The sequence below is a fragment of the Pseudopipra pipra genome, chromosome W, assembly GCF_036250125.1.
Source record: "Pseudopipra pipra isolate bDixPip1 chromosome W, bDixPip1.hap1, whole genome shotgun sequence".
NCBI lineage: Eukaryota > Metazoa > Chordata > Aves > Passeriformes > Pipridae > Pseudopipra > Pseudopipra pipra.
The window spans coordinates 58,204,849-58,232,167 of NC_087580.1; positions in this window are offsets into that span (position 1 = coordinate 58,204,849).

Below are 27,319 nucleotides of genomic sequence, written 5' to 3' on the forward strand. Positions count from 1 at the left end.
ATACCTTCTCCGTGTTCATGGAGGTAAAACCACAGATTGCCACGTGGAGTGTACCCTCTCTCCTTAGCTGGGGAACACCTGCTCCCAATAGCAGAGACTCTTGTTTGTCCTGGCGAGATATGGAAGATCCCTTCCTTAATTTCCTCTCTTAGTTTCTGGTGGCCCTCTTCAGTCTTCTCTTCCAGGTTTCAGAAATGTTCAGCCAGTTTGGTTTCCACAGATGAGACGTGGGCTCGTAATGGGGCAGTGACAGTGTCTTCATAAATCCTGAGTTTACTAACCAACGCACCCACCTTGTCCTCTCCCTCCCTCCATTGCAACATTGCTAAGTAGCGGGAATACATTTCTGACCTGAGTCGTGCAAACTTTAACCACATTTGGGAGGTGCACTGTACACCATCTGGACTTTTAGGGAATCTTTTGTCCTCTGAAAAGATTATCTCCAGTATGGCTGATTCCCTTAAGCACCAGATACCTTGTTCCATTGCATTCCACTGTCCTTGCTGTACGTGGAGGTCCTCCTTACGAAGATATCTCTCCCTCACTCTGGACAGCAGTCGTCGCCAGAGGCTGAGAGTTTCCTGCCTCTTTCCAAGCCCCTGATCAATGACTACATCTCAAGACAGGGATCCCAGTTGTCTTGCTTCACTCCCATCTAGAATTGTATTGTTAGCTGCGACGTCTCAGATTCAGAGCAGCCAGGTCAGAATGGACTCATTCGCCTGTCGCGTGAACTTTCTCCGGAGCTCATGTAGCTCACCCAGGGATAGGGACCGAGTGATTATTTCTGGCTCTGTCTCCTCCGGTGGATGTGAAGGTCCTGCCTGTTCATCATCATTCACTATACGAACTGATTTAGTCTTTGATTTCCTTTTCTGGACTGGGGCGACTGCTATTGGTTTCGATTGTCCTTCTGGCTCCTCGACGGTTTGTGTGGACATGGTACCAGTTGATTTATTTCTTTTTCCCTCTGACTCAGCTGTGATTTGGGTGGACGTGGTGCCTGCGGATTTGCTCCTTCTCTCCTCCCCCTGATGGTGCTGTACCATGTCAAGTAGTGTCTGGTAGGCAGTGGCCAGGGCCCAGCAGGTTGCTGTGAGCTGGCCATCTCTGGAGCTGCCAGAGTATTTTTCCTTCACGAATCTTATCCCACTAACAGGATCCTGCAGTTGTTCAGGGGTGAATTTCCAGATCATTGGAGGAGAAAACTTCTCCAAATACTGGCTGATGTCCTACCACTTCCCGTGCCACTCAACATTATCCACTCCCAGGGCAGGCCTCCAGACAACCTCCCTAGAAGGCCCTGTTCTGACCCTAAGCATGGTGTAGACAGTACAGAGCAGACAAAGCAACACTAACAACAACATTACGCTGTCTTTAACATCAAAAGGAAACTCAATATTTTCAAAGACTGTTGTAGCAGGTCTGAAGGGGAAGAAGGAGGTGAAAGACTGGAAACAACCATTCCCTCCTGTTCCCCCAAAAGGTTGGGTGTGATTTTCAATGAGGTCCGAGAGGTAGCAACCCAAACCAGGACAGGCAAACAAGACTGAATACACATTCACAATGAACCTCACTGCTTCTGATGTTATGATGACATAAACATAGTATATTAATAAAGCAGTTTTGATCGCTCTCCCTGGTCTTAAAGAGAGCATCAAAATAGGCAAATAGTTCCCCATATGTGGAAATATGAACAGTCTCAGATACAACATCCATGTGAATACATCAGGCAACATGGTGATCAGGGAGTTTCTGTATCCAAATACACAAACACTTAAAATGAAATTGTGATTCTACCACGTTGGGCACCAAGAAATGTACTGGTTTAAAGCTAAACCGGCAGGAGAAGTGAACCCAACTCAAAAGAGATTATAAGTCAGAGTTACAATTTAATAAAAATAATACCATAAATGCAATTATATAGACAATTGGTTTAACCCACAAAACCCAGATGGGGCACGAAAAGAGTGGTGTTCCTTGGGCCCTGTGCTAAGCCCCACATGGTCCCCCTGAGTCCAGAGTAAAAGGAGAGGGAAAACCTGTTGGTGAGAGTGCTGGTCGCAGTCCAGTCGAGAGTGGTGGTTGCAGTCCGGTCGAGGTTCTGGTCCTCCTCTGAATCCAATGAATGGTATCAGAAGTCCCAAGACCCCAAGATTATATACCCTCAGGTTCAGGCAGGAATGCCCAGTACCTCCGTCAGGGCAGGGAGTTCCACAATGGGTGATTGTAAGTCGTGGGTGTGAGGACAGGAGCATCCTCCTATCTCACAGGCCTCTTAACACCCAGCTTATAGCCTGAGGGGTCAAGTGTGCTCTGGGCAGCTGCTGTAAATGGTCTATTGCTAACAGTTTCTGGGAAATGGCATGGAGGATGTAGAATACACAGTTTGAGTTACACCCACACAGTGATGAACTGGTCCCAGCTGTTCTAACTAGGACATTGGTGTAGAGGCACTTCAGCTGGGTTATCGGACTCTTCACTTTTTGGGACAAGCCCTCCCTAATGCCTTTGGGATGATTTACAGGTATTAACCTGATGCTTCCTAAAGAGTTGGTGTTTCCTGGTTCCTCCCTGGCACTCAGAAGTACATCCCCTCCCCCTGCTAAATCTAGGTTAAAGCTCTGCTAATATGTCCAGGCAGCTTGCTTTCCAGAACACTCTTACCCCACTTGGTTGTGTGTGCCCCATCCAGTGTCAACATGTCCAGTCTCTCGAAGGCATGTCTGAGATCATAGAACCCAAAACTCTGAGCATGGCACCAGCCATGCAGCCAGTTATTCACCTGATCCTTTCATCTCCTTCTTCCTGGGTCCCAGTCTCCAACTGGGGGAGGACAGAGGAGAACACTGCCTGTGCTCCTGATCCCTTCAACATCTTTCCAAGGGATGTGAAGTCTCTTTTGATATTTTGCAATCTCCTCATTGCAACCTCGTTGGACTCTACATGAAAAGGAGTGGATGATAGTTCTGTGATTATACCAGACTTGGTAGCCTCTTTGTGACATCAGGAATGTGGGCCTCTGGTAGGCAGCAAACCTCTCTAGGGAGATTGTCCGGACGACAAATGGCTGCTTCTGTGCCTCTCATGAGTCTCCAATAACTAACACCATTCCTGCTTTTTTGGTGGCACTGCTTCTAATATGGATGGTTGATTGAACCAACTTTGAACTGTTGTCCTTTTCTTGGTCTTGACTACTTATCATGGAGTCTTCTCCTTTCAGCCCCAGTGTCATATCTGTTGTGTAGGGGCACTTTGGTAGCAAGGAGGAGACTCTTCCTTCTGCTCCAAGCAGAGTCAAGACTCCAGTCTCCCTTATCTTGCAAATCAGCCAAGCCCATCAGCTCAGGGTTGGATGCTAACTTACCTTCCTCTTCAAAGGACTTAAGGCAGGACTGTCACTGTGCCTGTGTCAGTGCATCAATCTCCAGCTCAGATTCCTGGACAGAACCTGGTGAGCTCTTCCTGCAACACAGCAACCTGCTGAAAAAGCTTATCAAGCTGAGCACACTTGTGCCCATGACACCCACCTCTGCCTTCAATCCCCAGGGGGACTTCCAGATTCTGAAGTTCCCTCATGCTGAGGGTCTGGGTAGCTCTTTTGGTCTTCAGGATATCTATTTGGGTGCATGCTTGGGTGTAGGTGTTTGGGTGTCGCCAAGGAGGCTGTGGCCTGTCGGAGGACAGAAATTGTGTGAACAATTTCTATTGCATTTCTGAGACCTTTGCCTTGGCATGGCTGGGTGCAGACAGTAAAAAATACTATGCCACTAATATGGCTGCAGGCCTTGTGCCAAGGTGAAGGAGTTGTTCTTTTGGCAGGTAAACAAGTTTTATGGATACCTGCTGTTATCCAGTTAGTACTGTACACCACAGTATGTTTCCCTTATGTATCCAATGTAACCTGGGGAAGAATCACATGTCTGTGTGTCACAGGCAGCATATAAGCTGTCTTTCCTCTAATAAAGCGGACATTTTTGCCGATCATATTGATCTGTGAGCATTTCTGTCTGTCCCCCTCCATCGTTATCTGGCGCCCATTGAACAGGGACCCCTACTTTGTCGAGTTCTGCAGGGATGTAAGGCAAACAGAAGGAGCTGAGGGAAGCGGTCGTGAGAGGTGACGCTGTCCCCGGCGTCACAGAACAAAACCATGTGCATGGTACAGAGGACCCTCACCTTGACTAGGTGAGTCGACTGGGGGAGAGAGCATGGGACCCACGCTATCCACAGAGGACGAAGCGGTGGAAACGCTCCTCCAATTTATGATCTCTCTAAGAGAGCCTATTTATGATGAAGAAGCCCCTAAAGGGTTAATAGAATGGGTGAGAGCGAATAATCTACTTCCCACTGCTCAAACTGCCTTTCAGGTGTCCACAAGGGACGCTGTAAAGGAATTGTTTTGGGATGGGATCTCTACGGGATCAGAAGACTCTAGAAAGTGTACTATAATTTGGTGTCTGGCAGTTGAGTCGCTACAAGAGTTAAGTTCTGAGCGACGGGAACTCATAAATGTTCAAACAGCTCTGTCGGGAGATGGCGGGACTACGGCAAGTCCCCGCCCCGATCGGTCAGCTGTAGGGGAGATCCCCGTGCCTGCGGCTGCAAAGTTGTGAACGCTAGAAACCTTAAAAACAGTGGGATCACCTCCTTTTAGCACCGTGCATGTCGCAGCAGACAGTGTAGAGGCTGCAGGAAAATCAGTAGCAGCGGAGATTAAAGCTGGAGCCGTGCCAATGGCACCGCCCTCTACTGAGGCTGCGCAGTCAGCGGTGTCACTCCTCACTGGGCCTGCTCTGGGCTCTGAGTCAGCGGTTCCTACTGCGCATGTGTCGCCTGGAACAACGCTGCTAGGAGCCTCCGCGTCGCTAGATGGCGCTGCATCGCTGGCGCCTGAAGCCACCATGAAACCCGGAAGAGAGCCAATGAGAATCGCTGCCATGGCAACAGACGCTGTTTTCAAAAAAAAAACAAAAACGTTTCCAGGTATGGTACATATGAAAGAAAGTATTAGAGTGTCTCAGGTGAACATAATAGCATAAAAATTCCCTTTAGGATTACTCAAACAGCTGCCAGAGTCCGGCATGCCGGCGCTGGGGTCGCGCGCTGGGGCTGCCGTTGCGCCAAGCTCGGCCGTGGGGAAGGTGGCGCTGGCAGGCACGGCAAAAGGCGGCAGAGGGACCTCAGTGACAGGCTGCGGCGGGACAGGCGGCAATGCCGAGAGCTACTTCTGCAGAGCCAGCCAGACTTCTGCAGGGAACAGCAGCTCGGTGGTGACTGGCTTGCGGGGGAGTTGCCCCACAGAAACCAGGCACGTCAGTAATTGAGAACAGAAAGCAGAATCTCTCTCTTTAGTCCTTCTACTCACTTGTAGATAACTTAAAACTAAAAGATTGTGTTTTACTAAAAGCTAGCATGCAAGAAATTTTAAGAGTTTCCCAGAGAATGAATCTTTATATAAAAGCTTTAGTGAATTGCCTTGTTTTTAGTTACATCTTACCCCTGTAAAGACCTTCTGCCAAAATATAGTATTCAGGAGGAGAAATAAGGTTCACACAATGGAGATAATTTGTTGCTGTCTGTCCCCCTCCACCGTTAGTGGCCTCTGTGGGTTTCAGCCTCAGCCCCACAGTTACAATGGATAGATATCATTTTTGTTACAGAAGCTTTTGTTTTGTAGCTTTTAGTTTACATTAGGGGAAAAGACAGGGAATAATCAAGTGTAGATAGCAGTCATTTAAATATAAGTACTGTTTATTACTATGCATGCACAAAGCTTATCAACCAATGAGTATGCAACACTTGTGCCTAATTAAGCAAGTTCCAATCAGTGCTAATAGCGACATAAATGGGAAAAACCAATTGGGAGTTTGAGCAGGTCCTGATGAAAAGTATATTGTAGTAGGAGAAAAGCATGGCAAAAACTTGTCATCATCATCTTCATGACCTTCATCATCATAGTCACCTGCTGCTCTGTAGAGAATACCGCAGGGAGGATGCTTGTTTGAGGATCCTGTCACTTCTCTTCCTGTCTGACCACTTGTCCTGGTTCTGGCCAGGACAGGGTTAATTTTTGCAGTAGCCAGGAGCAGGCATGGCTAGGACCCAGAGGCTATTCTATACCACCTCACATCATTGCATGGGGTGGGGATGGAGGGGGGGGAGTGTCTTCTGGGCAGAAGAGGTTCTAGCCTGGTGGAGGGAGTGGCTGGGTATTGTCTATTGTCAAATCATTCACCTCTTTCTTGTACTCTCTGTCATTACTGTTGTTGCTGTTACTGTTCTTTTTCTTATCTCACTGCTGTTTCCAGTAAATTGTTCTTATCTTAGCCTGTGATCTTTACCTTTTGCATCTCCAATTCTCCTCTCCAGCCTTCCGAAGGCGAGGGGGGGAAGGGAGTGAGTGACTGTCATGTAGTTTGGAGAGTAGCAGCAGAGTAGCAGACCCTATGCTTTGGGACAGCTGATTTTTGTTATTTAGAGGACTGGTAGGTGGGATCCCATGAAAGACAATTCTGAAGGGCAGAGCTCCAGAGAGCTAAGAGATCTTTAAGGACAACATCCTCCAAGAACAAGAATGGTCCATCTCAATACTCAGGAAAAGAAGTAGATGTATCAGGAGACCAGCTTGCCTAAACAGGGAATTCATGACAGAGCTCCAATAAACAAAGGCAGCATGCAGGAGCTGGAAGCAGGAACAGGCTACAGAGGAGGAAATTAGAAACATTGTCAGGAAAGTCAAAGCTCAGCTGGGATTGACACTTGGAAGCGACATCAAGAAAAACTCAGAGAACTGCTACCACTATATTAGTTATTACCCCACCTGGAGTACTATATTCATCTCTGGTGCCCTCAACATAAGAATGACATGGACCTGTTGGAGTGAGTCCAGAGGAGAGCCAAAAAGATGATCAGAGGGCTGGAGCACCTCTCCTATGAAAACAAGCTGAGTCAGGGTTGTTCAACCTGAAGAAAAGAAGGCTCCAGGAAGACCTTATAGCAGTCTTCCAGTACCTAAAGGGAACCTACAAGAGAGCTGGAGAGGGACTTTTTACAAGAGCATGTAGTGATAGGACAGGGGGCAATGGTTTTAAACTGAAGGAGGGTAGATTTAGATTGGATATTAGGAAGAAATTCTCCACTGTGAGGGTGGGGAGGCACTGGAACAGGTTGCCCAGAGAAGTTGTGGATGCCTGTTATAGGTTAGAAATTCAGGAGAATTTTTTCTTTCCCCTGCCCCCCACTGTAGGAAAGACAGAGTTTGAGTGGAAAAGGGGGAAGGGAAGTAATTAGCTTTACAAAAGATCTAGTCGAATTCCTGGCTAATGGACCATCAGACAGGCTGGGGGAAGTTGGCCACCTGGACAGAGGACAGGTCAGAGTTCTCTCACCGTGATGGAGACAGGGACTGCATCCAGGCAATTCTGGAGGAAAAGCCTGGGAGCCAGTATTTTTCCTGGTTCTTTCGTCCTGGTGAGGCCTGACCACCGGCCCTGTGCCGCCACTGCCTCGTGACTCCCGCCAGGACCTACTGGTTGTTTTTCTTCTTTTCATTGGAGAGGTCTGTGCTTGCTGGGAAAAGAGGGGAGAGCCTTGGAACACCATCATCTGGGAACAGTGAGTCCTGTTGGGGGGTGAACTGCTTTTCCTTACCCCTTCCTTCCACTGAGGGAAGGGCCCCCCATCTTCTTTTTGGCTCCTCCTGTGACCTGAGACCAAATCCCCAGACCCCTCTCCCCACGTGGTGACTGCCAGAGCCCAATAGCGCCCCCTGCCGACCACGACCGAGAACTACAGGCCCTGCACCTTCAGCGATCCCACAGTGCCCCCTGCAGGCCATGACAGGGTACTGCAGGTCCTGCACCTTCAACGACCCAACAGCACCCCCTGCAGGTTAGGACTGCACTAAAGGACAGAGAAGTATTCTTTCAGACCTTTTTTTTATTTCCCTTGGATTGCTGTCTAGTTTTTTTGTGTTCTGTTACTGTTTTTACCAACATACATATATCTTTTAATAAAGGGTTGTTATTTCTTCTGTTTTTTCCACACTTCCTCGATTAAAGCCCCCTTAATTTTGACTTTACAATTGCTGAGAGAGAGGAGTTTGGTCTATCTTATAACTCATCCTCTTTATCAAATATTCCAGTCTCCTCAGACTGAGACATTTTTGGCGCCCAATATGGGGCCTGGAAAGAGGAAAGGTGGAAAAAGAATAACTACCCTTTGTGTGAGTTATGCACGTTTTGAACCCCTTGTGTGATTGACATGCGTTTTGAACCTGTAGGCACCATGATGTTAGGGGTTGTTGCTTTCCTCTGGCATATAACCATGCCAAGATATCTGTCCCACCTGTCAATGCGTTTCAGTTCAGATACTAGTACTCTCATTGTGATAAGTACCTTTGAGTTTGTGCATTGGGTTTATGATACGGCAAACTCAGCCCCTGTGATTTTCATCTGGAATATGTCCTCAAGAATGCACTACTGTTCTAGCCTAAGCTGTTTCTTCTCTTTCTCCTATGGAGAAACACAGGGGAATGTATTCACCCAATCCTTTATTCAGTTTCCTTTTGGACACAATACAATGGCCTCCGGGAAGTTTAAATCCTCTTTAGATGTCAGAGACATTTCAATTTTTGGGCTTTTCATCCTAGTTTGTGCCATTATAATATACCTAATATATGAAGCCAAGGCCAAGAATTACTGAAAAGGCGTCCAGGAGCCTGCCCCAGGGGTGGAAAACCTCGAGTGGCATGGATTATGGGAGGACATGGGTAAATTCTTAGAAAGTTGCTCAGCTCCCATAACATGGAAGCTCACCCTTGAACAACTCTTGAACCCTACAAAAATAATGAAAGCCGTGAGGGAGAGAGGTCGTGATGGATCCATGGAGAGGCAGTTGGCAACTGCATGTGGGGTTTTGACCATTGCCTACAGGAAGTCGCTCGGTATGATGCAGCACTTCCAGGGGAAAGGAAAAGATGAAAACAAAATGCCTAATACCAAGGTGACTCAGCATAAGGCCAAATCAAAGGGGCAGACCAAGCTAACGGAGGTTGCCCCTATCCAAAGGAAGAAATATAAAGCCAAATCAGCTTGCCCAGTTGACAATGATGGGGAGGCAGGATCCTCACAGGTGGCTGCTCCAGAGCCAGAAATCATCACTGAGTCTTTATCGTATAACAACCTCTGGAACTTACGGACAGACGTTGCTCGTCATCCGAATGAGCCCGTTCTGGCCTGGATGATCCAAGTTTGGGACTCTACAGGTGATGCTGTAAACCTTGATGGCAGTGAAACGAGGTTCTTGAGGTCTATTGCCCAGGATGTGGGTATTGAGGAGGCGTTTGTGAGGGAATCGAAGCCCCTGTCTCTCTGGGCACGGCTTTTGGACGGTGTGAGGGAGAGGTTCATTTACAGAGATTCCTTGCAGTCAGATCATTATACCACTGGCTGGAAGACCATAGAAGAAGGAATCGTATGGCTGAGGGAAATGGCATTGCTGGAAGTATTGTTTGGAGGGGATGGGCAACCCACCAACGATCCTGACAAGGTTAAGTGTACACCACAGATGTGGTGGAGTTTCACACGTATGGGACCGTCCACACATAAAGGTTACCTGACATCATTGCAGGCTGGGGAGAAGCGGAAACCAGTGATGTCTGTAATAAATAAACTTTGGTTGTACAACAGTATGATCGAAGGACCACTACAGGCCCGCATCTCCACTGTAGAGACAGTGATTAATGAGCTCAAGGAATGAACTACAGGGTTGAAAGAGAGGATTGAGGGAAACAATTTCCATATGACCCCAGTGAGAACCAGATGCCCCCCAGCTAGAGAGAGCGGACAGACCTCACGAACTGAGTTGTGGTACTTCCTAACTGACCATGGAGAAGATATGAGACGGTGGGACAGGAAACCTACCCGGGCCCTAGCAGCCCGAGTATATGAGTTGAAAGAGAAAGAAAAGGGGAAGTCTGTGAAAGTGAGTGCCGTACCAGTATCCTGCGGGCAGGGATCTGACCCGCTAGAGGGTACCTCCCGTCGGTATTCACAAGAGGAAAACGGTGACTGGCAGGATGAAGACCAATGTTAGAGGGACCCTGCCTCTAGCCAGGTAGAGGCATGGGACAACCGTGTCTATTGGACTGTGTGGATCAGATGGCCTGGCACGTCAGACCCACAAAAATACCAGGCTTTGGTTGATACTGGCGCTCAGTGTACATTAATGCCCTCAAGACATGTGGGACCAGAGACTATTTCCATTTCTGGGGTGACTGGAGGGTCTCAACAGTTGACCATGGTGGAAGCTGAGGTGAGCTTGACCCGGAAAGACTGGCAGAAACACCCCATTGTGACTGGTCCAGATGCCCCATGTATCCTGGACATTGACTATCTCAAGAACGGGTACTTCAAGGACCCCAAGGGACATAGATGGACTTTTGGAATAGCTACTGTGGAGATAGAGGCAGCTAAACAGTTGAACTCATTGCCTGGTCTCTCGGAGAGCCCTTCAGCTGTGGGGTTGCTGAAAGTCGAGGAACAGCAAGTGCCAATCTCCACCACAGTAGTTCATCGCTGGCAGTACCGGACGAACCGAGACTCTGTGATCCCCATCCATAAGATGATCCGTGAGCCGGAGAGCCAAGGGGTGATCAGCGAGACCCACTCACCCTTCAACAGTCCCATCTGGCCTGTGCGTAAGTCTAACGGAGAATGGAGATTGACTGTGGACTATCGTGGCCTGAATGAAACCACCCCACCACTGAGTGCTGCTGTTCCAGACATGTTGGCGCTCCAGTATGAGCTGGAGTCCAAGGCAGCGAGGTGGTATGCCACTATTGACATCGTGAATGCATTCTTCATTCCCTTAGCAGCAGAGCGTAGGCCAAAGTTTGCTTTCACCTGGAGGGGCGTGCAGTACACTTGGAACCGACTGCCCCAGGGGTGGAAACATTCCCACCATCTGCCACGGACTGATCCAGGCCACACTAGAGAAGGGTGAGGCTCCAGAACACCTGCAGTACATTGATGACATCATTGTATGGGGGGACACAGCAGAGGAGGTTTCCAAGAAAGGAAAGAAAATCATCCAGATCCTCCTGGGAGCCGGGTTTGCCATAAAGAAGAGTAAGGTTAAGGGACCTGCCCGAGAGATCCAGTTCCTGGGGGTGAAATGGCAAGATGGGCATCGTCAGATCCCTACAGAAGTCATCTATAAGATCACAGCAATGGCCCCACCGACCAGCAAGAAGGAAACACAAGCTTTTCTGGTTGTCATAGGTTTCTGGAGGATGCATATCCCGGAGTACAGTCAAATCGTAGGTCCTCTCTATCTGGTAACCTGCAAAAAGAATGATTTCCAGTGGGGTCCTGAACAGCAACAAGCATTCGAACAGATTAAACGAGAGATTGCACATGCTGTAGCCCTTGGACCAGTCAGGACGGGACAGATGTGAAAAATGTACTCTATTCTGCAGCTGGGAATAAAGGTCTCTCCAGGGGGCCTCTGGCAAAAGGTGCCTGGCGAGACCCGAGGCCACCCACTTGGGTTCTGGAGCCGAAGCTACAGAGGATCTGAAGCCAACTACACCCCAACAGAGAAGTAGATCCTAGCGACTTATGAAGGAGTACAAACTGCCTCCGAGGTGATTGGCACAGAAGAACAGCTCCTCCTGGCACCTCGACTACCAGTGCTGAACTGGATGTTTAAGGGAAAGGCGCCCTGTACACATCATGTCACTGATGCTACATCGAGTAAGTGGATCGCTCTGCTCATGCAGGGTGCCCGTATTGCAAATCTGAATTGCCCTGGGATCCTAGAAGTCATCACAAATTGACCAGAAGGTGAGAGTTTTGGTCTAGCAGATGAAGAAGAAGAAGAAGATCAGGTGGTACGGGCTGAGGAAGCCCCAGAATTCGATAAACTACCAAAAGAGGAAACACGCTACGCCCCCTTCACTGATGGTTCCTGTCGCCTTGTAGGAATGAAACGTAAATGGAAAGCAGCTGTATGGAGCCCCGCCCGACAAGTTTCAGAAGCTACTGAAGGGGAAGGAGAATCGAGCCAATTCACAGAGCTCAAAGCTGTCCAGTTGGCATTGGACATTGCTGAATGGGAGAAGTGGCCAAAGCTTTACATCTACACTGACTCGTGGATGGTAGCCAATGCTCTGTGGGGTGGTTGGACAGATGGAAGAAGGCCAATTGGAAACGCAGGGGAAAACCCATCTGGGCCGCTGATACGTGGCAAGACATTGCTACCCGGACAGAGAAGTTGACTGTGAGAGTCCGCCATTTAGAGGCCCATGTGCGCAAAGGTCGAGCCAATGAGGAGCATCGCAACAATGAACAGGCAGACCGAGCTGCAGAAGTCAAGGTGTCACAGGTGGACCTGGACTGGCAGCACAAAGGAGAGTTGTTCCTAGCACGGTGGGCCCATGATGCCTCAGGTCATCAGGGCAGAGATGCCACCCATAGATGGGCACAAGACCAAGGGGTGGACTTAACCAAGGACATTATTTCCCAGGTTATCCATGACTGTGAGACCTGCGCTGCCATTAAACAGGCTAAGAGACTGAAGCCCCTATGGTATGGTGGACATTGGAGTAAGTATAGATATGGGGAGGCCTGGCAAGTTGATTACATCACACTGTCACGAACCCGCCAAGGTAAGTGCTATGTGCTCACCACGGTGGAAGCCACTCCTGGTTCCCCACGCCACTGCCCAAAATACCATCTTGGGCCTTGAAAAGCAAGTCCTGTGGCGACATGGCACCCCCGAGCGCATCGAGTCAGATAATGGGACTCATTTCAGGAACAGCTTAGTTGCCACCTGGGCGGAGGAGCATGGCATCAAGTGGGCGTACCATATCCCATAGCATGCAGCAGCTGCCGGGAAAGTTGAATGGCATAATGGACTGTTGAAAACTACCCTGAAGGCGTTGGGTGGGGGGACATACAAGCACTGGGATCAGCATCTAGCAAAGGCTACATGGTTAGTCAACACCAGAGGTTCCATCAACCGAGCCGGACCTGCCCAATCAGAGTCCCTTCACACCGTGGATGGAGATAAGGTCCCAGTGATTCACGTGAGAGGTATGTTAGGTAAAAAGGTTTGGATTAGCCCTGCCTCGAGCAAAAGCAAACCCATTCGTGGGATTGTTTTTGCCCAAGGGCCGGGTTGCACCTGGTGGGTGATGCAGGAAGATGGAGAAACCCGGTGCATACCTCAAAGGGACCTTATTTTAGGGTGAACTGGCTCTAACTGTATATCTGCATCTGTATGTAACTCTGTATCTGTATCTGTATTTGTATCTAGCTATTAATGGATAAGTACATAGTTAGAATAATGCATGTACGTATGAAGTTCAAAGACTTAATCTGATAAAGTGTGGTAGCATGGGAAAGAAAAATTAGGGGTGGATAATGTTATCGATTATAAATTCAGGAGAATTTTTGCTTTCCCCTGCCCTCCGCTGTAGGAAAGACTGAGTTTGAGTGGAAAAGGGGGAAGGGAGGTAATTAGCTTTACAAAAGATCTAGCCGAATTCCTGGCTAATGGACCATCAGACAGGCTGGGGGAAGCTGGCTGCCCGGACAGAGGACAGGTCAGACCATGGAGTTCTCTCTCAGACAGGGACTGCACCCAGGCATTTCTGGAGGAAAAGCCTGGGAGCCAGTTTTTACCTGGTTCTTTCGTCCTGGTGAGGCCTGACCACCAGTCCTGTGCCGCCACTGTCTCGTGACTCCCGCCAGGACCTACTGGTTGTTTTTCTTCTTTTCATTGGAGAGGTCTGTGCTTGCTGGGAAAAGAGGGGAGAGCCTTGGAACACCATCATCTGGGAACAGTGAGTCCTGTTGGGGGGTGAACTGCTTTTCCTTACCCCTTCCTTCCATTGAGGGAAGGGTCCCCCATCTTCTTTTTGGCTCCTCCCGTGACCCGAGACCAAATCCCCAGACCCCTCTCCCCACGTGGTGACTGCCAGAGCCCAATGACGCCCCCTGCCGACCACGAGGAGAAAGTAGTGAAGATAGGGTAGTAGAGAGGTAGCCATGATCTGAGCCACGAGGAGGCAGGGGGCCAGTGAGCCCCTCTGGGGGCCAAGGCTACAGGAGACCCGGTATAGTGTCAAAGATTGACCGGGTCCCGTAATCAAGAGCTGGAAAAGTTTCCTTACTGTCAGCAGCAGCAGAAGACACTGAAAGCGGCAGCGGAACAGTCCTGAACAGAGACAGCGATGGCTAAAAGCCAAAAGATAGCCAGTAGCAATGAGATAATGTGAAGCCAGCTGAAAGACGCAGAGATGTTTCTGCAGGAGGGAGAGCTGGCAACAAAACAGAGGTAAACTCAACAGAGCTGGTTTGGGGTAAGACTGTATTATTTTCCCAAAACCAGAGACTCTCTGAAGAGGAGGGGTGGACTTCCTGAAGAGGAGGGGTGGACTTCCAAACCTTTAGGGAGTCCCGAAATGCAGCAGCAGCTAGAGAGAGGGAGAAAGGAGCTGAAAACCCAAAGTTTGTCCTGAGAGCTGAGCCAGGACGGAATGCGGAGGAGGTGGCCATGCCCTCTGCTGCTGCTGTTGCTGCTTCTATCATGCTACTGAGCTGAGACAGAGCAAAAGAGCTTTGGTAAGACTGAACTGAAAGCTGCCTTCAATGTTCTAATCCAAGAGGAGTGATGATCTACAAGGAAATCCCCCGAAGGCTCGGGCTCGGGGTTTGGAATTTCCACAAAGTAAGAACAAAAATCCTGACTGCCATACTCATACTTAAATCTGTTGCCTCAGGAAAATGAAGGACACTAACCAGTGCCACAAAAAAACTGAAATGAAGGAACTGTGGCCTGAGGAGTGACAGAAGGACTTTTCTCTTTTCTTCTTGGACTTTCATTGAAGAAAAGGAGAAATTTAATTTAATGTAAATATATATGTGGGTGTAAATAAACCTTTGTAAATATTTTCCCCTTCCCCCAATAATGAATGGTTGTGTTTTGTCTGAAAACTCTCCACATGAAGTGAAAAAGATATCAAGTCTATACCATCACTAAACCCTCTCACAAAGGCAAACTGGGGGGGGGGGGGGGGGGCTTGAACTTAAAAAACTAGATTCTTGAGAGTTTCAAACCACCACAGGCAGGAAGCTGATTTGTTGTAATAAGATCAGTTGGCAAAACCACTTGGAATACATTAGTGAAACTGGTTCGGCATTGATCAGCTGTTTTCTTCACTTAAATTCAATTGGCTTTATTTTCCAGACCATGGTCTTCAAGTTCAACACAGTTTGGATACATTATAATAAAGAATGCTCTCATAATGAGTAATGGTTTTAAACTAAAAGAAAGTAGATTCAAACTAGATGTAAGGAAGAATTTCTTTTATGATGAGGGTGGTGAACCACTGGAACAGGTTTCACAGAGAGGTTGTAGATGCCCCATCCCTGGTAGTGTTCAAGGTCAGGTTGGACGAGACTCTTACCTGATCTAGTTGAAGATGTCCCTGTTCACTGCAGAGGGGTTGGACTAGATGACATTTAAAGGTCTCTTCCAACCCTGACTGTTCAATGATACTATGATTCTGTTGTTTATTTTCATTCTTTCGGGCCCATGTTCTATGCTGTAGAGGGTACAGTATAGTTCCATTATGATTCAGTCCTAGTGCAATGATTAGGTATATGGTGCACACCAAGGCATCGTATAATTAGGATGAATGCTGTGAAAGTTGACTAAATGCCACCAAGATTGGAATTCTTTTTCAAATTCAGTTGCATTATCCCAAAGTACTTTTCAAATTTCAGTGGGTGAGGTGCCTTCTTCACTTTCCCTTATAATTGCTGCCTCTGTTGATTTCATCCACAATAGGGCTTGGATACAGCTAAGAGCCAAAGAAACATTACCTTTGGCTATGCCAAGTGCCTCTATGATAAATTTGTGATCTTTTTTATTGATTCTTTCCCACTGAGGCAATGTATCCAATAAGAGCCATTGATTAGTTCCTAATGTTGAGAGAGAAGACCGTGAAGGGTGTTCTAATTTGGTTAAATCACTTGTGGTTGTGCTCAGTTTATTTATAAGTACTTCAGCATCAATGTGATTTAAAGCTCCCAATCCTGTCCCTATGATTCCAGTCACATCTCTTCTTGTTCATTTTGAAAAAGTGAGGATTCACCCATGAAACCAAATTAACCATAGGAGACACTTAAAAATTGTAAGAAGGTTGGTTTAAGTGCAGAAATATTAATATGCATTACTAATTCCACCTGTTTGAGACCAAGATGGATTAAACAAAATTCGTTGCTGACCTGTATTGTTGATCACATATGGTCCAATTTCTAATCCTCTTTGATCAGGGCAAATGCAGTTGTTTTGGTTTCAATAATACCTATTTTGAATTTAAATTATAGTCCCATATTATGGTGGACCCAAAGACATACCACAGAAATATATACATATATATATATATAAACTAAGGTAAAATAATACCAACAATCCCATTTTTCAGAGGTGAAAAATCTTGGATTTTTCATTGCTGGGTTTGATGTGTCATGCAGAGAAATCTGGGATGCCTCTTTATAGGTAGACCCATGGATCATCCAGCATTCTACCTTAATTTCTACCCCTTCCATTCTCTGAAGTTGGGAAATTTTATTATCAGCTTCATCGTTATCTGAGCCTCATTCATTTTCCAAGTATACTTCAGTTCTGCACATAACCAAAGTGGCTAGGTTGAAATCTGTTTTACTGAAATGTATTCCCATACTTCCACTGAATTTAGCAAGGACTTGAGATCATGGCCATTCTGATTTTTTTTCAGATGTAGATTAAAAGAGACAGGACAACATAAATCTAAACTTTCGGTTTGTCATTTTGAAATCCAGGTTCCCAGATAATCATATATAACAGTTTCAAGATAACTATAAAATTGTATTGCAACCTTAATTGAGCAATACTCTCAAAGTGCTTTCAACCCCTTTTGTTATACCTGCAAAAATCAGCACTTCTATACAGTAAAAGAATCCCCAGATAAATAATTTCTGATATCGATACTAACATTTTTCATGGGGCATTCAAGTTCTCCATATGCAATCGCCTGGTTCTACGCACAATTCACTAAGTCTTGGGAAATCTTATCTTAAGTTTTCTGGTTTGCTGGGAGATCCACTGTGCAGGCAAGGGTTTCTTTACTCTGATGTAGTGAATCGAGGAATCTACCCCTTCTACTTTCACAGTGGTCCATGTAGTCAACAGAACTGTATATGGTCCTTTCCACTTTTCCTCTGGAGGTTCATCCTTCTGGGTCTGGAAATAACCAGTGTCTCCTGGTTGAAAGCCGTGGATGGCCACATCCAGAGGAAGGAGGCTCCACTGGTTATCATACCGACACAGAAAGGCCAAAACCTGCAAGAGAGATAACAGATCATTTCTAAACATATCATTGCCTTTCACATGCATTTGATTACCTTTCATCACCACAGTGTCACTCCCTCCCTAACACTTGGGGTGATTCAGATTCTCACTAAAGACCCACTTCGTCTGTGTTTCCTGACACAATTTGGCAATTTGTCTTTTCAGGGTCTGATTCATTCTTTATTCTTCCACTAAGTTGTGGTCTCCAAGGGGCGTGAAAATCCCATTTAAACTGAAGGAACTTAGGCATTCCCTGAACCACCTCTGCTATGAAATTGGGTGCTTTGCCTGAACAATTCCAAATGTAGGAATTATTCCTTCTAGTAAAATTTTAACAATCTCCCTGGCTCGACTGGTGTGGCAAGGGGAAAGCCTCTGGTGATCCTGAAACCAGAACAAGCACATACATATAGCATCCACATTTAGGTAACTCAGAGAAATCTATTTGCCAGCATTCCCCTGGAGTTGTTCCCCTTTTTACATCTCTCCCATAGGGGCTTTCTTTTGAATTTTAGGATTATTTACACAGAAGATTGGACACCTTCTTGTCATTATATCTGCATGGAACTGCATCTTTGGTCCTATAGCATGTGTTTTGCTACTATTTATCATAACATCTGCTCCCATGTGAGTTTCTTCCATCATTTTAGTGGTTGTGAGAACTTGTTGATTCACAGTGTGTGAGTTGGCACAGGCAGGCAGCCAGGACAACCACAAACTCATGGCTAAAACACAGAGTCTGGCTCTGCTCATGCACCCGAATGCAAAAGAAATAGTCAAATAAGTCCACGATTATTTTGTTTATTGCTCTTAAATCCTGTACCAGCCTATACTCCTGAGAATGGGTCTTCTTTACTGGTATTAAATTCAGATTGACGCTCTGTAAGCAACATTCAGTACTGCATCCAGGATGCCATTCTCAGGTTCCTCTGAGGTCTGGTTCACTAGTAAACAGATATGAGCCTTCTATGCCTTTTCTTGTGAGATGTATAGCTGTACAGAGTTTTCCAAAAAAGTTATTCAAGTCTTTAACTTGCATAATAAATCTTGTCCTAGCAAGGGAAGGGGACATTCTGGCATATAGAAACTTGTGAGTCAGTTTGGTGTCTCCAACTGCATAGGAAATGTGTTTCAGGGATGCTGGGTGATGCATCCTGGGATTGGTAGTTTCCAAAGTATACTCTGACACACATGGGGCAGTGTAAGTCCCATGGTGGTTGGCTAGGTGAATCGTGTTGTCCGACGGTATAAAAGGTGCTGTTTTCTTCTAATAAACGGATTTGGTTGTTGGAAATCCAAGCAGCCGGGTTGCGTGCTTTATTTTATTATATTAATAAAGCCATACAACTGTACACTCCATGAGTTGTAAGAATGGCCATAAAGCTCTTTTTCCTGTTTCGGTATTGTAACTTAACTTAGTGGGCCCTTGCAGCGACTTATTACGGAATATGTGGCTCTGCTATCTAGCAAAAATCTATTGTTTCATTCCCCAGCTTTACTGGAACCAGTGGAACTGCTGGGGATGCCCTGAAATTTACCCTCGGTCCCCTTCACTCATTGTCAAAAATTCGTCAGCACCATAACATTTGCATCTTCAAATTGACCCTTCCTGCCTACAAATAGCACATGGATTCAGGTCAAAGGGGGGTCTTTTCAGACCACAAAACCCCTGCCTATTGCTCTTCTTTCACCTTCTCTAATACCATTCTCTTTTCTTCCACAGTAAGAAGGTGTTCAATATATCCTGCATATCCCCCCAATTAGGGTTATGAGTCAGCACAATAGTTTCCAAAAGATGATACATTCCTTCAAAATTCTCTCTATATGAACCAACAGATCATTTCCAGTCCTACAAATCCAAAGTAGCAAAAGGTACATGTACAAAAACTGGCAGACCCTCTGCCCCCACTGTTTGTATTAAAGGCGCCTGTATTACTGGCTGCGTATGTCTCCAGCCTGCAACAGGACTAAAATCCTCACTTCCCATATGCTCCTTATTTTGATCCGTGTCCTCTTTATCTGTGGCATTTTGAAGACATGGACTCAGGGGGGGAGGAACTGAGACAATTTTATTCAAAGGATGCAGTCTTTTATAACCAACACAAACATGGAAGTATTCCTTATAAGGCAAAAACTGTAACCGCAGCATCTAATTGGCTGCTAGCTGTCACATGGGGACATGGCAGGCTTTCGGGGTTGCAACCCATTCCTGTGATGAGTTGCTCTGTACTCTGCTTGGCCCAAAACCTGCTGCTAAGGTCTGGTTCTTTCTAGGCCTTCAGCCTGCATATTCCCCACAATTCCCCCTTCTTTATTTTTTAAGGACACTTGTTCAGTTGTTCTATCTATGAAACATTACAAACATTTCAATAAATATAGTATAAAAATATACAGGCAAACCAATCCTAACTGTAACATATATTTAACTAACTATTTAGCCCTCATCCCTTAAAGACATTCCCAAAAAGGTTAAGCCTTGCATCAGGCAAATAAAGAACCCAGCCATCCCAATTGTCCCATATTCCACCAAAGGATTTTGTGCTGTGCCTTGGTGCTTTAGGGATTTGTCATTTGTCATTTATCAGCCAGCTCTCCAATCAGGCAGGTCCAGAACATGGTAGCAGGAGAAGGGCTGAAAATTATCTGGATGGCTGTGGCAATGCTGGTTTGACCCATCTTGCAGGCACCTATCTTGGACCAGAACCTGTAGAAACACAAGCATACCCTCTTCCCCATGTTATTATGGGAAAAGGTCCTTCCCGCTGATTTGTTTGCAAGTTTTTAATTATAACTGGGGCTTTTTCCTGAGGTTTCACATCATCTCTGTTAAAGTGACAGTGGATAGTGATTTAAAAAATTTAATACATAGCAGGCTTTGGCAACACGTTCCTGTGGGGTTAACTCTGCACTCCCCCTTTTTTGTTTTTGAAGACAGACCGCGAGGGTTAGTGCCAATAGAAGGTGCAAACAAAATCTGCTGACAATTGTTGTATAAGTGTGTTTTTATTTGATAAAGTGCTCTTGAATTCTCACACACACACATTTTTCCACTCATGCAGGTGGCCGCCCTCTCACACTTGTTCTGCATATTTATTCTGTTTTGTTTTTTGGTGATAAAAATCGTGGGAAAGGCAAGCTTGTGCAAATTGGTCTAGCAACACTGTAAAGCCTGCAAGTTTGTCTGCTTGTGCATTGCCTTTGCTCATTGGTCCTGGTAAAACTGCGTGTGACCTTATGTGCTGTATGTTCTAATACTGTAAGGGCAGAAGGGATAGGCACATGGGCTAAATGCAATTGGGGACATAAAGGAAAAGAAGAAAAAAATTGCAGTGTTTTGTGACTTGGGAGGTGAATACTTATCTGTCCTGGGAAATCTGCAAGGGCACACTGAAAGACAAAAGACTGGTTAGTCAAAAAGGTTAACTGTTTGGTGTCAAAGGGCAAATGGATAGTGCCAGGTTCAGCACCATCTAAAGTTAACAAGTGTTCCCTTCCTCTCTGAATAATCATGGATCCATTCGATGATGATCAGTGGGCATGTGTCCTGTGGCACCGCTGTGCTAGAAGACCATAGGACTGAAAAGTGGAATAAAAGACAAACAGGTTAATAGGCAAGTTTGGTTTGCAACGAAAAGCAGTCTGAGTGGTTAGCTTTTTGATTACTGCATCAAGAACAGTCTTTGCTAGAGGGGTGAGTTGTCGTGGAGATGTTAAATCTGAGTCTCCCTCTAGCAGCTTGAAGAGGGGATGTAGGTCTTCAGTAGAAATCCCCAACAGAGGACGACATCAGTTTAGTGCTTCTAGCAGTTTCCATAAGTCATTTAAGGTTTTTATCTCAGTGTCATGGGTTTACTAGCCCTCCCCTGGAGCTGAAGTGGTTAATTCCAGTGTGGACTTCCTATGCAGACAGCCAATCGAAAGCTGTAGTAACGCCTCTGCGAATTACATATTTAAGTAGCCGGAAGAGGAGTCTTGTTGCGCAGAAGAAATTAGAGCCACGAGGGTGGCAGAGGGGCCACCAGGCCCTGGGGGGCCCTGCCCCCTCCCTGACCCTGGCCCGGGGTCAGGTGCAGCACTGAGGTCGAGCCCAGCCCCTGGCCAAGATGTGCAGCAGAACTCAGAAGAAATTCCAGAGAGCGAGAGAAAAGTTGCCCGGAACAGCAGCAAGCAAAGAGGCCCCTGCAGAGCAGTGCACGGCACGCAGCAGAGTGGGCCTGGAGTGGCAACAACACACAGCACAGAGCGGCACGGCCTGGAGCAGGCCTGGTGCAGTGTAGTCTGTACCAGCAGCCAACTGGAGCCAGACGGAGGAATGCAGGGGTGCCCTGCGAGCTGGGCCAGGGCGGCCAGACCAAGGAACCCAGACAGCACAGCTACCACCACCGATCGAATTTGCAACAGACAGAGAGAGAGAGAGAGAAGCCACGCCAAAGCAGGTTTATTCTGGGCGGGACTCTGGTGAAAACTATTGGGGAATTAAAGACTGAGATGAATCCCAGAACCCGCAACCCAGTGGAGGGGTGAACCTCACATGGAGGGGTCCCCCAAGAATTTATTCCCCTGGGAGGGACCCCATGGAACAGGGAAAAGACTCAGAGCTTTAACTCCCTGTAACCAGTGGTGAAGATCATGGTGTAGTGAGTTGTCCCCTTGCAGCCCATGAAAGGACCTCTGGGGTGCAGAGACCCCCTGCACCTCGATGGAGAGAGAGACTTTAGCTATCGCCCTGGGAGTTTCTCCTCCTGCATTGGCCAGGGGGCCAAGGGGTGGTAAAAGTGTGTTTAATACTGTGTATTTTATTACTTTTTAGTTTCTATTCTGTTAGCAATAAACTTTAATATTATTCCTCACGTTGAGTCTGTTTTGCCTATGTGAAACCTCTCTCACCTTTTAGCAATTTTGTGGGGGTTTAAATACAGCCAGAGTAAACCCATGACACTCGGTCTGCAGAGTGACATTCAGAGGCCGAACACTTTGCTCTGATATTTACCACCCTAAATATTTCCAGGGCAAAGTTTCTTGTATTTTGTCCTCTGCTATTTTAAGTCCAGCTGCTAAAGCTGCGTGGATTACTTCTTGCTGCACTTGTCTTGCTTCCTGTTCTGATTCTGCTGCAATCAAAATGCCATCCATGTAATGATACAGTAAAACAGTGTCAAATTGTTTTCTGATTGGACTTAACACGGCTGCTACAAATTGCTGACAGAGTGTAGGACTATTCTTCATGCCCTGAGGTAATATTGTCCAGTGGTATCTCCTGTAAGGTTCTGCATTGTTAAGTGAGGGAACAGAAAAAGCAAAATGCGGTGCATCCTGTGGATTGAGAGGTATTGCGAAAAAGCAGTCTTTGAGATCAATGATTATCAGGATCCATGTCTGTGGTAACATAGTTGGTAAAGGAAGACCAGGCTGTAAAGCTCCCATGTCCTCAGTGACCTCATTTATCTTTCTTAAATCATGTAACAGCCTCCATGAGTTGTTTTTCTTTTGAATTACAAACACAGGAGTGTTCCATGGGCTGGTTGCTGGGACTCAAGCAGTCCCTCTCCCACAAAATTGGTGATCCCAGTAGGACATATGGTCTAATGGAGACAGACTTATTGTCTGGGTCATGAATGACCACAAGGTCCTTGCTCTGCTTCAGGGAGGTCAGCCCAGCAATGCCTGCTAAACAAGCATGAGTGTTTATTAAGGGCCATTGTTTGGGCCAATTTGATGCAGAGATGATGGTCACATCTGCTCCACTGTCAACAATGCCCGATATTTCTGGTTTTAACCCCTGTGCCTCTTGTTTAATATGGGTAAAAGGCAGTCTCTGCTTGCCTGTGACAGGAACGGATTTAAGGGTGCGCAGGGCTATTTGTTTTATTTGCTGCAGCATGGCGGAACATGTCCAGGCTTGCACTGCATTAGAAGTATGTAAGCGTAACAGTATCTTAAAATCGTGAGGGGTAAACACTTGGTATGGGCCCCCCAATCATGGTCTGTTACCACTCGCCTAACATCTTTAATAAAGGCATACGACAAACTCTCCCATCTCGGATCCTGGCCAAGCAAAACCAGAACTGGAAAAGCTTTTAAAACTGTCGCATCCCCTGCGCATTTCACTTCCCCCCTCGCCCATGTGTCCCGATACTCAGGGGGATATAAGTTTGAATCTTTTTCCCACATCTGTAAATTCTGGATCCTCATAGGAATCCTCCGATGGAGAAACCACGTATGCCACAGTGGCAGCACCATGTAAGAAAGGTTCACAGGGCGGTAGCGAGGGCTTTGTTTTTGGTCGCACCGTGGAATCCATGAACGGCGGTGGCAGTGGCAGCATGGAAGGCGTCAGCGGGGCGGGGGGCAACGGCAGTGCAGAAGGCATCAGTGCCAGCTGCAATGGTGGCTCAAAATTGGCTGCTGTTTCTGCGCACTCCTCTACGGAGCTGGCATGGGCTTGCAGAGCTTCAAAAACTACTCTCCATGATGTTAATAGAGAGGTAGCCGTTTTATCGCCTAATGTGGCACCATCCCAAAGTTTATAACCTATATCATGCCAAACTTTCGGATCGTATATTGAGCTAGTGTTTATTGTGGGATCGGCTTTCGATGCCCACAACAGGAGGCATTCTAAATCTTCCTCTACTGTCCTCCTGAATTTTTTAAGGATATTAACAAAGGCATGCAAAACAGCCCTTTGCTGTTTTGTTAAAGGGGTTCCCATTTCATTCTTAGCTGCTTACCTTTTCGTCCAGCGAAAGGTAATTGAGAGTTCTTTTTTGTCGCTTCCTTTCAGCATTCTTCTTCCTTGAGTTCAGTTGAGCTATGCCACCGGAGAAAACAACTAGTTTCTTTTAAGTCCCACATGGGGTGCCATTTGTGGTGTTTTGAAGACATGCACTCAGGGGGAGAGGAACTGAGACAACTTTATTCAAAGGACACAGCCTTTTATAACCAACACAAACATGGAAGTATTCCTTATAAAGCAAAAACTGTAACCGCAGCATCTAATTGGCTCCTAACTGTCACATGGGGATATGGCAGGCTTTCGGGGTTGCAACCCATCCCTGTGATGAGTTGCTCTGTACTCTGCTTTCCCCAAAACTTCTGCTAAGGTCTAGTTCTTTCCCGGCCTTCAGCCTACGTATTCCCCACATTTATCCATCCCTGCCCCAATGTTATAAGGGGTGGAAAGGAGGTAACTGACTTTTGCACATCTTCCAGCTCGTTCCCTCCGCAACATACAGTCCCCTGCTTTTTTCTCCTTCTCCTCAATGCATGGCATCAGCGTATCTCCTCCAAATTTACACTATACAATGTCATAAAAGTATCAACATAAAAGAAACGTTCACCAATTCAGCAACAAAGCAACATGAAATGTAAAATAATATTAAACTGCAGCAACATGTTTTCCCCATTCTCCAATTTGTAAGGTGGCCACCACTGATTACAATATTTTTTCATTTTGTCTTTAGTCATTGAATCTTCCCCAAACTTATTCCAGTTTTGAAAATACAACCCAGAGGGCTACAGGGTGGAATTGTGGACTGGTTTGCCAGTACCCAATTACCCAATTCCTTTATCCTTAGGTCCTGACCTCCAATCATTTACTACACTCTGCGCCAACCTCCTGTCAGCAAAGAGAGGAGAGCCACTCTCTCCCGTCACTCAGTTTTGTGTGTAAAAGCATGCCACTGTTATGAATTTTCCTGATTTGATTTCCACAGGGCTTGCAATTTTCCCAGTACCCATCCCACTGATCGGTTACAAACAAAATGAAATTTGATACTCACCAGCCCAGGAATTCACCCCCCTTTTGCCCTTGCTCAAATACCTCTGGAGTGTTGCACCTTTGAGTCGCTAACCACCCCAGTGCTGGAGAATATTCAGTGGAGTCACAGGCCCTGGTTCTCCTAGGGGATTTCAACCACCCTGATATTTGTTGGAGGGACCACATGGCCTGGCACACACAGTCCAGGAAGTTCCTGCAGATCATTGAAGATAACTTTTTGATGCAAATAGTGGAGGAGCCAACGAGGAAAGGTGTGTAGCTGGACTTTGTACTAACAAACCAGGAGGGACTGGTTGAAGACGTGAAGCTTGGGGGGAGCCTTGGCTGTAGTGACCATTAGAAGGTTGGACTCAGGATCCTGTGTGGGGGAAGCAAAGCAGCAAGCAGGACTAGAATCCTGAACTTCCAGCGAGCTAACTTTGGCCTCTTCAAAGACCTACTTATAGGAATCCCATGGGATAGGGCTCTAGAACAGAAGAGAGTCCAAAAGAGCTGGTCAATATTTAAGCATCACTTCCTCCAAGCTCAAGATCAGTGTATCCCCATGATAAAGAAATCAGGCAAAGGGGGCAGAAGACCTGCATGGATGAGCAGGGAGCTCCTAGTAAATCTCGAACGCAAGAAAGAAATTTATGGGACGTGGAAAAAGGGATAGGCCATGTGGGAGAACTATAGGAACATCATCAAGGTATGCAGGGATGCGGAGAGGAAGGCCAAGGCCCACTTGGAATTGAGTCTGTCAAAGAACATCAAGGACAACAAGAAGGGCTTCTGCAAGTACATCAGCAGCAAAAAGGAAGATTAGGCAAAATGTGGGGCCACTGATGAATCAGATGGGTGTCCTGGTAACAGAAGATACAGAGAAGGAGGAATTACTGAATGACTTCTTTGCCTCAGTTTTCACTGCTGAGGTCAGCCCTCAGGAGTCCCAGGCCTCAAAGGTAAGAGAGGAAGGCTGGAGAAAGGAAGACTTCCCCCTGGTCATAGAGGGTTGGGATAGAGATGGGCTAGGCAGACTAAACACCTGTAAATCCATGGGCCCTGATGGGATGCACCCACAGGTGCTGAGGGAGCTGGGAAATGTTGCTCTGCCGCTCTCTATCATCTTTAAAAAATCATGAAAAACGGGAGAGGTGACTGGAGGAAGTCCAATGTTACTCCCATCTCTAAAAAGGGCGAGAAGGAGGACCAGGGAAACTACCAGCCAGTCAGTCTCACCTCCATCCCTGGAAAGGTGATGGAACAGATCATTCTGGAGGTCATCACCAAGCATGTAGAAGAAAAGGTCATCAGGAGTAGTCAGCATGGATTCACCAAGGGGAAATCATGCTTGACCAATCTGATAGCCTTCTATGATGGCATTGCAGGATGGGTTGACAAGGGGAGAGCAGTGGATGTTGTCTACCTCAACTTCAGCAAGGCTTTTGACACTGTCTCTCATAGCATCCTCGTAGGTAAGCTCAGGAAATGTGGATTAGATGAATGGATAGAGGGATGGATCAAGAACTGACTGAATGGCAGAGCTCAGAGGGTAGAATCCACTTGGAGGCCTGTAGTCAGTGGCGTTCCCCAGGGATCAGTACTGGCACACTGGAGAGCTGAGTGGAGAGAAACCTAATGAGGTTCAACAGGGGCAAGTATAGGGTCCTGCACCTGGGGAGGAATAACCCCAAGTACCAGTACAAGTTGGGGGCTGACCTACTAGAGAACAGCTCTGCAGAGAAGGACCTGGGAGTCTTGGTGGCAAGTCTTGGATGACAAGTTGACCATGAGCTGGCAGTGTGCCCTTGTGGCCAAGAGGGCCAATGGTATCCTGGGGTACATCGGGAAGAGTGTGGCCAGCAGGTTGAGGGAGATGATCCTCCCCCTCTACTCAGCCCTAGTGAGACCATATCTGGAGTACTGTGTCCAGTTCTGGGCTCCTCAGTGCAAGAAAGACAAGGAGCTACTGGAGAGTGTCCAGCGGAGGGCCACAAAGATGATTAGGGGACTGGAGCATCTCTTATGAGGAGAGAGTGGGGGAACTGGGCCTGTTTGGTCTAGAAAAGAGAAGACTGAGAGGGGATCTCATTAATGCATATAAATATCTCAAAGGCGGGTGCCAAGAAGATAGTACCAGACTGTCCTGGTTCCAGC